Source organism: Pseudophryne corroboree, chromosome 6, assembly GCF_028390025.1.
Source record: "Pseudophryne corroboree isolate aPseCor3 chromosome 6, aPseCor3.hap2, whole genome shotgun sequence".
Taxonomy (NCBI): domain Eukaryota; kingdom Metazoa; phylum Chordata; class Amphibia; order Anura; family Myobatrachidae; genus Pseudophryne; species Pseudophryne corroboree.
In genome coordinates, this window is record NC_086449.1 from 49,134,289 (window position 1) to 49,153,586 (window position 19,298).

The following is a 19,298-nucleotide window of genomic DNA, read 5'->3' on the forward strand; positions in this document are numbered from 1 at the left end:
CGATTGACTTGAAAATTTTCTCACCATCAGGTCTTTGAACCTCTGCAGACTTGTGTCTACCGAAAAGAGAGATACAATGTTGGTTTTAAATCTAGGATCAAGCACGGTGGCCAAAATGTAGTGCTCTGATTTCAACAGATTGACCACCCGTGAATCCTGGTTAAGCAAATTAAGGGCTCCATCCACAAGTCCCACATGCCTAACGGAATTGCTCTGTTTTAGCTCCTCCTTCAATCTCTCCAGCTTCTTCTGCAAAAGCCTGATGAGGGGAATGACCTGACTCAGGCTGGCAGTGTTTGAAGTGACTTCACGTGTGGCAAGTTCAAAGGTTTGCAGAACCTTGCACAACGTTGAAATCATTCTCCACTGCGCTTGAGTCAGGTGCATTCCCCCTCCTTTGCCTATATCGTAGGTAGCTGTATAGGCTTGAATGGCCTTTTGCTGCTCCTCCATCCTCTGAAGCATATATAGGGTTGAATTCCACCTTGTTACCACCTCTTGCTTCAGATGATGGCTGGGCAGGTTCATGAGTGTTTGCTTGTGCTCCAGTCTTCGGCATGCGGTGGCTGAATGCCGAAAGTGGCCCGCAATTCTTCGGGCCACCGACAGCATCTCTTGCATGCCCCTGTGGTTTTTTCAATAATTCTGCACCACCAAATTCAATGTATGTACAAAACATGGGACGTGCTGGAATTTGCCCAGATGTAATGCACGCACAATATTGGTGGCGTTGTCCGATGTCACAAATCCCCAGGAGAGTCCAATTGGGGTAAACCATTCTGCGATGATCTTCCTCAGTTTCTGTAAGAGGTTGTCAGCTGTGTGCCTCTTATGGAAAGCGGTGATACAAAGCGTAGCCTGCCTAGGAACGAGTTAGCGTTTGCGAGATGCTGTTTCTGGTGCCGCCGCTGCTGTTCTTGCTGCGGGAAACAATATATCTACCCAGTGGGCTGTCACAGTCATATAGTCTTGAGTCTGCCCTGCTCCACTTGTCCACATGTCCGTGGTTAAGTGGACATTGGGTACAACTGAATTTTTTAGGACACTGGTGACTCTTTTTCTGAGGTCTGCGTACATTCTCGGTATCGCCTGCCTAGAGAAGTGGAACCTAGATGGTATTTGGTACCGGGGACACACTAACTCAATTAATTCTCTAATTCCCTGTGAATTAACGGTGGATACCGGACACACGTTTAACACCACCCAGGCTGCCAAGGCCTGAGTTATCTGCTTTGCAGCAGGATGATGTGATATTTCATCTTCATCGCAACGGACTGTTGGACAGTCAATTGCTTACTGGAAGTAGTACAAGTGGTCTTCTGACTTCCCCTCTGGGATGACGATCGACTCCCAGCAGCAACAACAGCAGCGCTAGCAGCAGTAGGCGTTACACTCAAGGATGCATCAGAGGAATCCCAGGCAGGAGAGGACTCGTCAGACTTGCCAGTGACATGGCCTGCAGGACTATTGGCTTTCCTGTCTAAGGAGGAAATTGACACTGAGGGAGTTGGTGGTGTGGTTTGCAGGAGCTTGGTTACAAGAGGAAGGGATTTAGATGTCAGTGAACTGCTTCCGCTGTCACCCAAAGTTTTTGAACTTGTCAATGACTTCTGATGAATGCGCTCCAGGTGACGTATAAGGGAGGATGTTCCTAGGTGGTTAACGTCCTTACCCCTACTTATTACAGCTTGACAAAGGCAACACACGGCTTGACACCTGTTGTCCGCATCTCTGTTAAAATAATTCCACACCGAAGAGGTGATTTTTTTTGTAATTTAACCAGGCATGTCAATGGCAATATTCGTCCCACGGACAACAGGTGTCTCCCTGGGTGCCTGACTTAAACAAAACACCTCACCATCAGAATCCTCCTTGTCAATTTCCTCCTCAGCGCCAGCAACACCCATATCCTCATCCTGGTGTACTTCAACAGTGACATCTTCAATTTGACTATCAGGAACTGGACTGTGGGTGCTCCTTCCAGCACTTGAAGGGGGCATGCAAATGGTGGAAGGCGCCACCTCTTCCCGTCCAGTGTTGGGAAGGTCAGGCATCGCAACCGACACAATTGGACTCTCCTTGGGGATTTGTGATTTAGAAGAACGCACAGTACTTTGCTGTGCTTTTGCCAGCTTAAGTCTTTTCATTTTTCTAGCGAGGAGATGAGTGCTTCCATCCTCATGTGAATCTGAACCACTAGCCATGAACATAGGACAGGGCCTCAGCCGTTCCTTGCCACTCCGTGTCGTAAATGGCATATTCGCAAGTTTACACTTCTCATCAGATGCTTTTCATTTTGATTTGTGGGTCATTTTACTGAACTTTTGTTTTTTGAATTTTACATGCTCTCTACTATGACATTGGGCATCGGCCTTGGCAGACGACGCAGCTTCAGCACGAGGTGGAAGTGGATCTTGGTCTTTCCCTATTTTACCCTCCACACTTTTGTTCTCCATTTTTTAATGTGTGGAATTATATGCCAGTAATATATATCAACAGCAATGGCCTACTGTACCGTACTGCTATATATTATATACTGGTGGTCAGCAAAATTCTGCACTGTGCTCCTACTATATATACTGTGCACAACTAAAATGCACCACAGGTATGGATGGATAGTATACTTGACGACACAGAGGTAGGTAAAACAGTGGACTACTGTACCGTACTGCTATATATTATATACTGGTGGTCAGAAAAATTCGGCACTTTCCTCCTACTGTACATACTGTGCACAACTAAAATGCACCACAGGTATGGATGGATAGCATACTTGACGACACAGAGGTAGGCAGAGCAGTGGACTACTGTACCGTACTGTTATATATTATATACTGGTGGTCAATATGATAATAAAAGGTAAGAAACTAGTGCGTAATTAAACCAGAGGTGCAGCCAAAGATTAGCGTAATACAGTGTACATCCAAAAACACTAGAGAATAGACAAAAGAGAAAAATTACGCATATCTATGCCGCTCAAAGGAAAAAATAGTACACCTTAAGGATAGTATATATGTATAGTCCAAAAAATGATAATCACCCCTAAAGATTTCCAAAAGGAGCAGGACTTTGAAGTTTCTACTTCTCCTTTTCTTTATTTTATCGTCCTTGATTGGAACCTAGAATGTAACGTGGTCTCCTCCACACAATATGTGTTTTAGGATAGACACATAAAAAAGAGAAAATAGTGCAATAAAACCCTTTTAATGGACGAGTCTAATCAATCGAATGCACTTACAAACTGATGTGATTCAAACAGTATATCTCATAACTTCCCATAAGGCACACAGCTTAGCAGTCACAGATTCGCCGTCAACCAAGGATGGTATACCAAATAATGTTGGAAATCTGAAAAGATGTGACTACCTCCACATATTACGTGTTTTGAGGTTTAGGCACATAAAATAGAAAGAAGAAATAGTGCAATGATCCTTTTTAAAATTATGCAGGATTTAATAACATCAAAGCACTTACAAACAAACGTAATTTATTCAGCATAAAAACATATCCATGCAAACCGGCAAAGATATATATCTTATATTCTGTAATCTATATATTATATACTGGTGGTAGGCAAAATTCTGCACTGTCCTCCTACTATATTTACTGCGCACAACTTAAATGCACCACAGGTATAGATGGATAGTATACTTAATGACACAGAGGTAGGTAGAGCAGTGGCCTACTGTACTCTACTCCTATATATTATATACTGGTGGTCAGCAAAATTCTGCACTATCCTCCTACTATATATACTGCGCACAACTAAAATGCACCACAGGTATGGATGGATACTATACTTGACGACACAGAGGTAAGAGCAGTGTACTACTGTACCGTACTGCTATATATTATATACTGGTGGTCAGAAAAATTCTGCACTGTCCTCCTACTATATATACAGCGCACAACTAAAATGCACCCCAGGTATGGATGGATAGTATAATTGACGACACAGAGGTAGGTAGAGCAGTGGCCTACTCTACCGTACTGCTAAATATTATATACTGGTGGTCAGCAAAATTCTGCACTGTCCTCCTACTATATATACTGTGCACAACTAAAATGCACCACAGGTATGGATTGATACTATACTTGACGACACAGAGGTAGGTAGAGCAGTGGACTACTGTACCGTACTGCTATATCATACTGGTGATCACTGGTCAGCAAAATTCTGCACTGTACTCCTACTATATACTACAATATGGTGCGTTTTTCAGACAGAGAACGTAGATATTTGCAGCACACTGAGCACATATATTTGCAGCACACTGAGCACAGATATTTGCAGCACACTGAACACAGATATTTGCAGCACACTGAACACAGAAACTGAGAGAATGCTGCACGTCCTCTCCCTATCATCTCCAATGCATGAGTGAAAATGACGACGACGCGCGGCTCCTTATATAGAATACGAATCTCTCGAGAATCCGACAGTGGGATTATGACGATCGGGCGCGCTTGGGTTAACCGAGCAAGGCGGGAAGATCCGAGGCTGCCTCGGAACCGTGTAAAATGGGTGAAGTTTGGGGGGGTTCGGTTTCCGAGGAACCGAACCCGCTCATCACTAGTTGTAACAGGACTCATGTTACTACATATATATATATATATATATATATATATATATATATATATATATATATCCATACTTGCCTACCTGACCCTCTCCATGAGGGAGAAAATGCTCTGTTCCTGGACTTTCCTGGGAATGTATGATTGCCATCACATGTGGTGAAATACCTTTCTTATCAATTAACTAGCTCACCACAGGTGATGGCAATCATACATTACCAGGAAAGTCCAGGAACAGAGCATTGTCTCCCTCATGGAGAGGGTCAGATAGGCAAGTATGATATATATATATATATATATATATATATGTGTGTGTGTGTACATGTACATGTTATGTCTAAGAGAAAATGCCTAGTCCTGTAATACATTGCATTATCCTGCTTTACTATGGGGCTGTCACCACTTCAGGAGCTGAAGGAGTTAATACAATCAGGGAGTGAGAGAGAGGCTCTGTGTGAGCTCAGAGTGGAGGACATGGATTAGGGGAAGGAGGGGGGAGGAGAAGTTTCCTGTGTGTGTGGAGAGAGGAGCAGGAGTGAGGACGCTGGTGCTGGCCTTGTTTTTCACTCATTGGACACGACACATTTCAGTGGAGCCGACGGGAGAGGAGGTGACGGTGACCGGCAGTGAGGTGAGCGATGTGCCTGGTGTATGAGAGCATACCTCCCGACATGACCCTCTCCAGGAGGGACACGATGCTCTGCTTCTGGACTTTTCTTATAATTTAAGATTGCCGTCACCTGTGTTGAACTAGTTAATGGATAAGAAAGGTGTTTCAGCACAGGTGATGACAATCATAAATTAAGAGAAGTCCAGGAGCAGAGCATTCTGTCCCTCCTGGAGAGGGTCATGTTTGGAGGTATGTGAGAGACATCTGTGGACACCATATATGGTATGTGTGACCAGCTCCCCACACGTGGGACGTAAGGTCTAATTCAGACCTGATTGCAAAAGCAAAATCTTTCTCTAATGGGCAAAACTATGTGCACTGCATGGGTGGGCATGGCTGACAGCTGATGATTGACAGGCAGAAGTGGTCGCTGGGTGGGAGAAGGTGGCACGGTGGCGTTTGGCCGCCGTTCTGTGGGCACAGTCCGGCTAACGCAGGTGTGGCTGGACCGTGCGCGGGAAGGGGGGGGGGGCTGGACCGCAGCGGCTGCGTGATGTCACGCGCAGCTGCTGTGACCAGGGCAGTGACAAGTAGCTCCCAGCCTGCGCGTAAAAGCTGCACTGGCCGGGAGCTACTCATGAAGTACAATAGCATGGCCGCTGTGCGATGCTATTGTACTTCAGCGACGAGGAAGGGATTGACATGCGGGATGGGCTAGCCCTGTGCTGGGCGTCCCCCCGCATGTCTGTGTTCCTGATCGTATCTGTGCTAAATTTAGCACAGCTACTATCAACTCGGAATGACCCCCATGATTTTGCCCATTAGATAAATATTTTGCTGTTGCAGTCAGGTCTGAATTAGGCCCCTTATGCAGTAAGAATTGCAATTTCTGATAAAAAGCAGTTTCTGCGATCAAATAGTTGCCGCCCAGAATTTGATCTGATCGCAGAACCATGCGCAATTACCGGAACATGGAAGATTATTCCTATCTGCGCCAGGTAAGGTCGGCTACAATTCTTGTGACACAAGAGGCTGGAAGTGATCATCGCTGATGTCAGAGGCCCTCCTTAAAAACAACTGGGACGCCTGCGTTTTCTCACACACACCCAGAAAATGGCAGGTTTCCGCCCAGAAACGCCAGTCAATCAGCGTCTGCATTGTGATCACGATGTGTGCGCATTTACTGTTGCTATTATTACTCACGCATGTGCAATACAAACCCTGCTCATGTGCAGCTGTTCGATAATCAGCCTGAATGACCCCCATAGTCCCTAGTGCATACCTCGCAACTGTCCCGATTTTTGAGGGACAGTCCCGCTATCCCTCCCATGGGCCACAGTGTCCCACGGTATTGGAGGGAGGGGCAGTGGGGAGGCTCCTGTCACTCACTGCTCTGCTTAGTGCAGAGCAGCAATGAATAGATATTGTGCACATCGTCTATTCCCATGAGGCAAAGGGACTGAGGCATGGCCAGCAGCTCACAGAGTGTCCTGTTTTATCCGTTGTGGATGTTGGGAGGTATGCTAGTGTATCATGTATATAACCTAGGCATAGGTGTGAGCAGGGGGGATTCCTGGTGCGCACAGGCACCCCCTAATGTCTGACACCCTGATCTCACATGCCTGATGTAGCGATCGCCGAACAAGCTGATTACTGTCTCCTCTGCGCTGCACCCTGTCAGGACTGTATTACTGACCGGACGCCTAGGTTAATCAAGGGTGCCACTGCCACTGGCTTTCAAACTCCCAGCTCCACCTCCATGTACAAAAACAGCATGATGTGATGTGATTACCCGCCACATGCCCACCTCTCTCCTATGCTATGCCAACACCAGACACGTCACTCGTTTTTCCAGCAGCAGCAGTACTAGTCTGCGACTGTCAGTGTCAGTGAGTGGCTGACTTGTAAGTAAGCTGCTGCAGCTTGCAGGGGAAAGAGAGGGGGAGCCAGACCAGGCTGAGGAGGAGCAGTGTAATTACAGTGAGTGCCATGAGGGGTGTTTGTTTGGTGCACACCACAACATCTGACAATGTATCTGCTTTATTAGGATTGGTACAAGGGTGAACATTTTATATTGCGTTGACCATCAATAGATGGTGCTAGACACGCCCAAAAGGCGGTGCTAGACACATCCCACTGACGGTGCACCCCCTAATAAAATGTGCTGCGCACACCTATTAACCTAGGATAGAGTCCCTCCTGTATAATATCACTGCACATTTCACATATACAGTGTGTGTATATATATATATATATATATATATATATATATATATAGATAGATAGATAGATAAAAAAAAAAAAATATATATATATATATATATATATATATATATATATATATAGCGACAATTTGTTTTTATAGATCAGTGCGTTTATCCAACAATCGGAAATGCCCACTAGGGGTCAGAAATGAGCAATTTAGAAATCTTTCTTAAAAAGTCAATGTCCACAGTAAAATGGTAGGATCATCTAAATCCTATAGGCACACTCCAGACTTCCTGGCGGCAGCTCAGTTCCTCAGAAAATGACCCAGGTATGTTCAGTCATTGGAAATTCTATAGTATTGGGAAAGAAGAACAAGCACCATATGTTGCAGTATTTTTAAAATAATGTGTTACATATATAATAATTGAAAAGGTCCGTACCAGATAACCACTTGTGTTCGTGCCTATCACTCCTTTATCCAATAGGAGTTTACCACCAAATATGGCTGCTCTCTGCTCCTGCTGCCTTGTGGGAATGATATCATTCCCACAAGGCAGCAGGAGCAGAGAGCAGCCATTGCTGTGTCTGGCAGCAGGTGGAATATACCTACTGAACCAGGATTTGCTATATCACAATACAAGGTGATATTTGGTGGTAAACTCCTATTGGATAAAGGAGTGATAGGCACGAACACAAGTGGTTATTTGGTACGGACCTTTAAATTATTATATATGTAACACATTATTTTAAAAATACTGCACCATATGGCGCTTGTTCTTCTTTCCCACTACTATATATATATATATATATATATATATATATATATAGATATAGATATATAGATAGATATGTTATTGGTATATAGTCCCTAGCGTATCATGTGTATAACCTAGGACATAGTCCCTGCTGTATAATAACACTGCACATTATACATATACAGTATATATAGAGATAGATGTTATTGGTATATAGTCCCTAGCGTATCATGTGTATAACCTAGGACATAGTCCCTGCTGTATAATAACACTGCACATTATACATATACAGTATATATAGAGATCAGGAGCGGCCCTTGGGGCGGGCAAGCAGTGCCTGCGCCCGGTGCGCTGCGGCCGCAGTAACCTCGGACGTCGTGGGCTATGTGGGCGTCCGCTGCAGCCGGCTCCAGTGACAGACACTAGAGGTCAGGATTGACCTCTAGTGTCTGTGCGGCGCTGCTATGGGAGAGACGTCATGACATCTCTCCCATAGAGAGGAGCCGGCGGCCAGACGGAGCAGCAGCAGTGGTCAGGAAGCAGGAGCGGGGCAGTGGTAAGTATTGTTTTTTTTATTTTTGTGTGTGTGTGTTAACAGGGGGCACAGCAGCAAAGGGCACAACGGGGCACAGCAGCAGAGGGCACAACTGTCGGGGTAACGGCAACAGAGGGCACAACTATTGGGGTCACAGCAGCAGAGGGCACAACTATTAGGGGCACTGCAACAGGGGGCACAGCATATGAGGGCACAACTGTCTGGGGCACAGCAGCAGAGGGCACAACTATTGGGGGCACAGCAGCAGAGGGCACAACTATTGGGCACAGCTACAGGGGACACAGCAGCAGAGGGCACAACTACTGTGGCAAAGCAACTGGGGGCACAACTACTGGGGCAAATCTACTGGGGCAAAGCAATGGGGCACAGCTACAGAGGGCACAACTACTGGGGCAAAGCAACAGAGGGCACAGCAGCAGAAGGCACAGCAGCAGAGGGCACAGCAGCTGGGGACACATCGACGGGACACAACTACTGAGGGCAAAGTGACGGGACACAACTACTGGGGTCGAAACAACAGGGGGCACAGCAACAGAGAGCACAGCTACTGGGGGCAAATCAACTGGAGGGCACAACTACTTGGGGCAAATCTGGGGGCATAAATGTGGCAACGTCCCTCCCCTATGAAGCCACGCCCCTACTTTTTGAAATGCGGGGGGGGGGGGGGGCAGTGGAAACTTTCGCACTGGGCGCCACAAGGTGTATATTGGTATATAGTCCCTAGTGTATCATGTGTATAACCTAGGACAGCGTCCCTGATGTATAATAACACTGCACATTATACATATACAGTATATATAGAGAGAGATGTTATTGGTATATAGTCCCTAGCATATCATGTGTATAACCTAGGACAGTATCCCTGCTGTATAATAACACTGCACATTATACATATACAGTATATATAGAGATAGATGTTATTGGTATATAGTCCCTAGTGTATCATGTGTATAACCTAGGACAGTATCCCTGCTGTATAATAACACTGCACATTATACATATACAGTATATATAGAGATAGATGTTATTGGTATATAGTCCCTAGTGTATCATGTGTATAACCTAGGACAGCGTCCCTGCTGTATAATAACACTGCACATTATACATATACAGTATATATAGAGATAGATGTTATTGGTATATAGTCCCTAGTGTATCATGTGTATAACTTAGGGCAGAGTCCCTGCTGTATAATAACACTGCACATTATACATATACAGTATATATAGAGATAGATGTTATTGGTATATAGTCCCTAGTGTGTATCATGTGTATAACCTAGGGCAGCGTCCCTGCTGTATAATAACACCGCACATTATACATATACAGTATATATAGAGATAGATGTTATTGGTATATAGTCCCTAGTGTATCATGTATATAACCTAGGACAGAGTCCCTGCTGTATAATAACACTGCACATTATACATATACAGTATATATAGAGATAGATGTTATTGGTATATAGTCCCTAGTGTATCATGTATATAACCTAGGACAGTATCCCTGCTGTATAATAACACTGCACATTATACATATACAGTATATATAGAGATAGATGTTATTGGTATATAGTCCCTAGTGTATCATGTGTATAACCTAGGACAGAGTCCCTGCTGTATAATAACACTGCACATTATACATATACAGTATATATAGAGATAGATGTTATTGGTATATAGTCCCTAGTGTATCATGTGTATAACCTAGGACAGAGTCCCTGCTGTATAATAACACTGCACATTATACATATACAGTATATATAGAGATAGATGTTATTGGTATATAGTACCTAGTGTATCAGTGTATAACCTAGGACAGAGTCCCTGCTGTATAATAACACTGCACATTATACATATACAGTATATATAGAGATAGATGTTATTGGTATATAGTCCCCAGCGTATCATGTATATAACCTAGGACAGAGTCCCTGCTGTGTAATAACACTGCACATTATACATATACAGTATATATAGAGATAGATGTTATTGGTATATAGTCCCTAGCGTATTATGTATATAACCTAGGACAGAGTCCCTGCTGTATAATAACACTGCACATTATACATATACAGTATATATAGAGATAGATGTTATTGGTATATAGTCCCTAGTGTATCATGTATATAACCTAGGGCAGCATCCCTGCTGTATAATAACACTGCACATTATACATATACAGTATATATAGAGATAGATGTTATTGGTATATAGTCCCTAGTGTATCATGTATATAACCTAGGACAGCGTCCCTGCTGTATAATAACACTGCACATTATACATATACAGTATATATAGAGAGAGATGTTATTGGTATATAGTCCCTAGTGTATCATGTGTATAACCTAGGACAGCGTCCCTGCCAGAGGCGTAACTAGGGTTTCTGGAGCCCAGGGCAAGATGGAAAATGGCGCCCCCCCCCCCCCCCTTAAAAAAAAAAAAAAACACCCAAAAAAGCATGTGCGCGCGCCGAAGGCGCGCGTCAAAAAAAATGGGCGTGGTCACACTCAAGAAGGGGTGTGGCTACGCTCCAGAAGGGGTGTGGCCACTGAAAATGGCCCACAGTGCCAGTTACATTGCCCCACGGTGCCAGATACATGCCCCACTCAGTGCCAGATACAATGCCCCACTCAGTGCCGGATACAATGCCCCACTCAGTGCCGGATACAATGCCCCACTCAGTGCCGGATACAATGCCCCACTCAGTGCCAGTTACAGTGCCAGTTACAGTGCCCCACAGTGCCGGATACAGTGCCCCACAGTGCCGGATACAGTGCCCCACAGTGCCAGTTACATGCCCCACAGTGCCAGTTACAGTGCCCCACAGTGCCAGTTACAGTGCCCCACAGTGCCAGTTACAGTGCCCCACAGTGCCGGATACATGCCCCATAGTGCCAGTTACAGTGCCCCACAGTGCCAGTTACATGCCCCACAGTGCTGGATACAATGCCCCACAGTGCCCCACAGCGCCAGTTACAGTGCCCCACAGTGCTGGATACATGCCCCACAGTGCCAGATACAGTGCCAGTTACAGTGCCCCACAGTGCCAGTTACAGTGCCCCACAGTGCCAGTTACAGTGCCCCACAGTGCCAGTTACATGCCCCACAGTGCCAGTTACATGCCCCACAGTGCTGGATACAATGCCCGACAGTGCTGGATACAATGCCCGACAGTGCCAGATACAGTGCCCCACAGCGCCAGTTACAGTGCCCCACAGTGCTGGATACATGCCCCACAGTGCCAGATACAGTGCCCCACAGTGCCAGTTACATGCCCCACAGTGCCAGTTACAGTGCCCCACAGTGCCAGTTACATGCCCCACAGTGCCAGTTACATGCCCCACAGTGCTGGATACAATGCCCGACAGTGCCAGATACAGTGCCCCACAGCGCCAGTTACAGTGCCCCACAGTGCTGGATACATGCCCCACAGTGCCAGTTACATGCCCCACAGTGCTGGATACAATGCCCGACAGTGCTGGATACAATGCCCGACAGTGCCAGATACAGTGCCCCACAGCGCCAGTTACAGTGCCCCACAGTGCTGGATACATGCCCCACAGTGCCAGATACAGTGCCCCACAGTGCCAGTTACATGCCCCACAGTGCCAGTTACAGTGCCCCACAGTGCCAGTTACAGTGCCCCACAGTGCCAGTTACATGCCCCACAGTGCCAGTTACATGCCCCACAGTGCTGGATACAATGCCCGACAGTGCCAGATACAGTGCCCCACAGCGCCAGTTACAGTGCCCCACAGTGCTGGATACATGCCCCACAGTGCCAGATACAGTGCCCCACAGTGCCAGTTACATGCCCCACAGTGCCAGTTACAGTGCCCCACAGTGCCAGTTACAGTGCCCCACAGTGCCGGATACATGCCCCATAGTGCCAGTTACAGTGCCCCACAGTGCCAGTTACATGCCCCACAGTGCTGGATACAATGCCCCACAGTGCCCCACAGCGCCAGTTACAGTGCCCCACAGTGCTGGATACATGCCCCACAGTGCCAGATACAGTGCCAGTTACAGTGCCCCACAGTGCCAGTTACATGCCCCACAGTGCCAGTTACATGCCCCACAGTGCTGGATACAATGCCCGACAGTGCTGGATACAATGCCCGACAGTGCCAGATACAGTGCCCCACAGCGCCAGTTACAGTGCCCCACAGTGCTGGATACATGCCCCACAGTGCCAGATACAGTGCCAGTTACATGCCCCACAGTGCCAGTTACTGTGCCCCACAGTGCCAGGTCCGTCCGTCCCCCCCCCCCAGTTCTGCCGCCGGACTTCCCCCCATGCCCTGTCACTCACCTGTGGCTGTGAGGGGAGGAGAGCAGCGCTTCTCCTTTCCCTCGCTGGCGCTGCTCCAGGTCTCCGGACGCCGGCGGCCGTCTGGCGCCGGTTCGCTAGCCAATCAGAGCTCGCGGACCGGCAGCCAATCAGGAGCCGGTCCGCAAGCCCTGATTGGCTAGCGCCGGAGACCGGACACGGCAGCGCTGCTGGCAGCGCTGCTCGTGCTCCAGCGGCGGTGAGGGGAGGGAGAGACGCTGTGCTCTCTTCTCCCCTCACATTTAGGTGTAACGGGGCGAGTGGGGCATGATGCCCTGGACGCCGGCGGCGCCCCCCTCTCCTGGGCCTGCCAGGGCGCCCAGGGCACGTGCCCCACTCGCCCTACCCTAGTTACGCCTCTGGTCCCTGCTGTATAATAACACTGCACATTATACATATACAGTATATATAGAGAGAGATGTTATTGGTATATAGTCCCTAGTGTATCATGTATATAACCTAGGACAGCGTCCCTGCTGTATAATAACACTGCACATTATACATATACAGTATATATAGAGAGAGATGTTATTGGTATATAGTCCCTAGTGTATCATGTGTATAACCTAGGACAGCGTCCCTGCTGTATAATAACACTGCACATTATACATATACAGTATATATAGAGAGAGATGTTATTGGTATATAGTCCCTAGTGTATCATGTGTATAACCTAGGACAGCGTCCCTGCTGTATAATAACACTGTGCACATTATACATATACAGTGTATATATAGAGATAGATGTTATTAGTATATAGTCCCTAGTGTATCATGTATATAACCTAGGACAGTATCCCTGCTGTATAATAACACTGCACATTATACATATACAGTATATATATAGATAGATGTTATTGGTATATAGTCCCTAGTGTATCATGTGTATAACCTAGGACAGAGTCCCTGCTGTATAATAACACTGCACATTATACATATACAGTATATATATAGATAGATGTTATTGGTATATAGTCCCTAGTGTGTATCATGTGTATAACCTAGGGCAGAGTCCCTGCTGTATAATAACACTGTACATTATACATATACAGTATATATAGAGAGTGATGTTATTGGTATATAGTCCCCAGCGTATCATGTATATAACCTAGGACAGAGTCCCTGCTGTATAATAACACTGCACATTATACATATACAGTATATATAGAGAGATGTTATTGGTATATAGTCCCTAGCGTATCATGTGTATAACCTAGGACAGTATCCCTGCTGTATAATAACACTGCACATTATACATATACAGTATATATAGAGATAGATGTTATTGGTATATAGGGGTCCAGTTACTAAACGGAGATAAGCCTCCACAACGAAAAATTCAGTGAAAATGCTTGTACATATCGCTTCTCTGCATGTACTAAAGCATTTTCACTGCCTGTTATCTGCCTGTGCTAAGTACTGTGCCTACTATCGCACTGCCATAGGCTACTATGGCGGCGATATTCCCCTCTGCTATTACTAAAACCTCTGATGAGTCACCGCTGCCCCTTTCCTCCTGTACCTGCTTCGTCAGGTTTAGCTGCCGTTAACAGCCCTCCCTGCAGCACAGAGCCGTTGTCTGCTGACCTGCAGTGTTCGTTTTTTGTTTTCTGATTAAAGTTTTTCTTGTTTGTAAAAAAAAAATCCTGCTGGAGCAGGTCAGCTGACGTGGCTTCACTCTGTGTCCTCGAGGCAGGCTGATGCAGCTGTGAAGTGTGTGAGGAGCGTTTCTCAATCAATCACAGCAGGTCCGCCTGGGATTGGCCAAGGGAAACTGCACATGCGCAGTATACCAGCGTTATGAACTAGGACAGTCATCGCAGGGAGGGTGAGTTACCGTTCAGCCGCTTCATCTAGCAGAATCTTAGTAATAGAAGCGGTAACTGCACCCAGAAACACAGCGTTAAGCAGGCGAGCAGGAGGAGGAATAGCGCAGGGAGCAGAGTACTGTTAGTAACTGGACCCCAAAGTCCCTAGTGTATCATGTGTATAACCTAGGGCAGCGTCCCTGCTGTATAATAACACTGCACATTATACATATACAGTATATATAGGGATAGATGTTATTGGTATGTAGTCCCTAGTGTATCAGGTGTATAACCTAGGGCAGCGTCCCTGCTGTATAATAACACTGCACATTATACATATACAGTATATATAGAGATAGATGTTATTGGTATATAGTCCCTAGTGTATCATGTGTATAACCTAGGACAGAGTCCCTGCTGTATAATAACACTGCACATTATACATATACAGTATATATATAGATAGATGTTATTGGTATATAGTCCCTAGTGTATCATGTATATAACCTAGGACAGTATCCCTGCTGTATAATAACACTGCACATTATACATATACAGTATATATAGAGATAGATGTTATTGGCATATAGTCCCTAGTGTATCATGTATATAACCTAGGACAGTATCCCTGCTGTATAATAACACTGCACATTATACATATACAGTATATATAGAGATAGATGTTATTGGTATATAGTCCCTAGTGTATCATGTGTATAACCTAGGACAGAGTCCCTGCTGTATAATAACACTGCACATTAAACATATACAGTATATATAGAGATAGATGTTATTGGTATATAGTCCCTAGTGTATCATGTATATAACCTAGGACAGTATCCCTGCTGTATAATAACACTGCACATTATACATATACAGTATATATATATATAGATAGATGTTATTGGTATATAGTCCCTAGTGTATCATGTGTATAACCTAGGACAGACTCCCTGCTGTATAATAACACTGCACATTATACATATACAGTATATATAGAAATAGATGTTATTGGTATATAGTCCCTAGTGTATCATGTATATAACCTAGGACAGTATCCCTGCTGTATAATAACACTGCACATTATACATATACAGTATATATATATATAGATAGATGTTATTGGTATATAGTCCCTAGTGTATCATGTGTATAACCTAGGACAGACTCCCTGCTGTATAATAACACTGCACATTATACATATACAGTATATATAGAAATAGATGTTATTGGTATATAGTCCCTAGCGTATCATGTGTATAACCTAGGACAGTATCCCTGCTGTATAATAACACTGCACATTATACATATACAGTATATATATATAGATAGATGTTATTGGTATATAGTCCCTAGTGTATCATGTGTATAACCTAGGGCAGCGTCCCTGCTGTATAATAACACTGCACATTATACATATACAGTATATATAGAAATAGATGTTATTGGTATATAGTCCCTAGCGTATCATGTATATAACCTAGGACAGTATCCCTGCTGTATAATAACACTGCACATTATACATATACAGTATATATAGAGATAGATGTTATTGGTATATAGTCCCTAGCGTATCATGTGTATAACCTAGGGCAGCGTCCCTGCTGTATAATAACACTGCACATTATACATATACAGTATATATAGAGATGGATGTTATTGGTATATAGTCCCTAGTGTATCATGTGTGTAACCTAGGACAGCGTCCCTGCTGTATAATAACACTGCACATTATACATATACAGTATATATAGAGATGTTATTGGTATATAGTCCCTAGTGTATCATGTATATAACCTAGGACAGTATCCCTGCAGTATAATATCACTGCACATTATACATATACAGTATATATAGGGATAGATGTTATTGGTATGTAGTCCCTAGTGTATCATGTGTATAACCTAGGGCAGCGTCCCTGCTGTATAATAACACTGCACATTATACATATACAGTATATATAGAGATAGATGTTATTGGTATATAGTCCCTAGTGTATCATGTATATAACCTAGGACAGAGTCCCTTCTGTATAATAACACTGCACATTATACATATACAGTATATATAGAGATAGATGTTATTGGTATATAGTCCCTAGCGTATCATGTGTATAACCTAGGACAGTATCCCTGCAGTATAATAACACTGCACATTGTACATATACAGTATATATAGAGATAGATGTTATTGGTATATAGGGCCTAGTGTATCATGTGTATAACCTAGGACATAGTCCCTGCAGTATAATAACACTGCACATTATACATATACAGTATATATATAGATAGATGTTATTGGTATATAGTCCCTAGTGTATCATGTGTATAACCTAGGACAGAGTCCCTGCTATATGATAACACTATACATATACAGTTAGGGGTGTATCTACCCATTGGCCAGGATGGCACTCGCCAGGGGCGCCAGGCAAGGAGGTGGCGCCACCTGGCTGTGCCACCCGTAGCCAAAGGATAGAAAAGCAGTATTGTCATACTCAGGGCCGGCTCTAGGCATGTTCGAATAGAGCGGCCGCGCAGGGCGCCACCCTTAATGGGCGCAGCCATATTCGAACATGAAGCCGGCCCTGGTCACTGCAGGCGCTTGTGTGCGCTATGCGCGCTGAGTGGCGCCGGTATCTAACGTCAGACGCCGGCACAGTGCACACAAGCGCCTTGGACGATTCCTGGCCGGCCGCCCTCCCACCCGGACCCGGCCCCGCACCCGGACCCGGCCGCCCACCCGCACCCGGACCCGGAACAGCAGTACTCACCCTCCAACGCCGCAGGTATTTTGAGGGGGGGGGGGGTGAATCATTTAAGGATGGCAACCTATTGTGGTGCCAGTAGCTACTGACACTTTCACTGAGTCACAGTCTCTAGATGTGGTTAGAGCTTTGAAGATTTATGTTGCAAGAACAGCTTGGTTACAGAAAACAGGCTCTGTTTGACCTGTATGCTCCCAGCAAGCTTGGGTGTCCTGCTTCTAAGCAGACTATTGCGTGCTGGATCAGAAGTATGATTCAGCACGCTCATTCTATGGCTGGATTGCCGTTACCTACGACGGTGAAGGCCCATTCTACTAGAAGGTGAGCTCGTCCTGGGCGGCTGCCCGGGGTGGTCTCAGCATTGCAACTTTGCCGAGCAGCTACTTGGTCAGGGTCAAACACTTTTGCTAAATTTTATAAGTTTGACACTTTGGCCGATGAGGACCTCAAGTTTGGTCAGTCGGTGCTGCAGGGTCATCCGCACTCTCCCGCCCGTACTGGAGCTTTGGTATAAACCCCATGGTCATGAAATGGACGCCAGCATTCTCTAGAACGTATGAGAAAACAGGATTTTAATACCTACCAGTAAATCCTTTTCTCCTAGTCCGTAGAGGATGCTCGGCGCCCGACCCAGTGCATACTTTAGCTGCAGTTTTGTTCAGTTAGTTACACAAGTGTGTTACATTTGTTTTCAGCATGTTGTTGTAAATGGTTCATGCCTGTTGGCGTGTGTTATGTTGAATGCCATGTTGTGCAGCATGGTTGAGGTGTGAGCTGGTATGAATCTCACCATTAGTATAAAAGTAAATTCTTTCCTCGAAATGTCCATCTCCCTGGGCACAGTTCCTATAAATGAGGTCTGGAGGAGGGGCATAGAGGGAGGAGCCAGTTCACACCCTTAAAAAGTCTTAAAGTGCCCATGGCTCAAGCGGAACCATCTATACCCTATGGTCATAAATTGGACCCCAGCATCCTCTACGGACTAGGAGAAAAGGATTTACAGATAGGTATTAAAATCCTGTATTTGTCTGGTATATAGAGAGGATATGAGACCCCTAGATTTGCCACTAGTTCATCCATAGCTTTCATAGGGAGTAAGAGGGTGAGGAGGAAACTTACAAAAACGAGAGTGAAAAAAACAGTCTAAGTTTTAGGTATTGATGAAAAACGGATGTCAGTAGGTGAAAATGCTCTGTAAATTAATGAAAGGTAGGGAATGAGCCTTAACAACTAGGAAGTAAAACCCAAAGATAGACCAAACAGAAAACACTGATGAGGTGAGTCCTGAGGTAAAATCTGGTTTATGCCAGATTGGTTATATAGGGGAATGGGATAGGAGAAACAAGACAAAGACCTTACAGATGTAGCCATGTGTTATGCACACCAGTGCCTGCAGGAAAGTACTGGTGTCAGAACTGTTATGCACTCCAGTGTCTGCAGGAATGTACTGGTGTTTGAACTGTTATGCAAAACAAATGGACTCACAAACTGAGGAATATGACATAACGTACACAGAAGGTGATAGGGTAACAAAATACACACAAAGTGAACAGGGAAGCCCAGAGGCTAAGGAACTGGGTATCTCCCTTGTATTAGAACTGCTCAGATGTAAAAAGCAAGATGTTGTGTTTTAATACGTAGAGAACCCGAAATGCTGTTGCTAAGGGCAACAGCAAAACCCTAAAGGG

At 45.0% G+C, this 19,298-nt stretch overlaps 1 protein-coding gene across 2 annotated transcripts in view; it reads left to right on the top strand.

The window, feature by feature from the left end:
- Window positions 1-5,066: 5,066 nt before the first annotated feature.
- LOC134936059 (zinc finger protein 268-like) overlaps window positions 5,067-19,298 on the top strand; it is a 44,375-nt gene continuing 30,143 nt past the window's right edge. Inside the window, exon 1 of one of the 2 annotated variants that reach the window (XM_063930968.1) lies at window positions 5,067-5,209. The gene's annotated coding sequence lies outside the window, so the exon portion shown is untranslated. Of the gene's footprint in view, window positions 5,210-14,729; window positions 14,867-19,298 lie in introns of those variants that run through there. The other variant, XM_063930969.1, reaches the window with a different exon arrangement.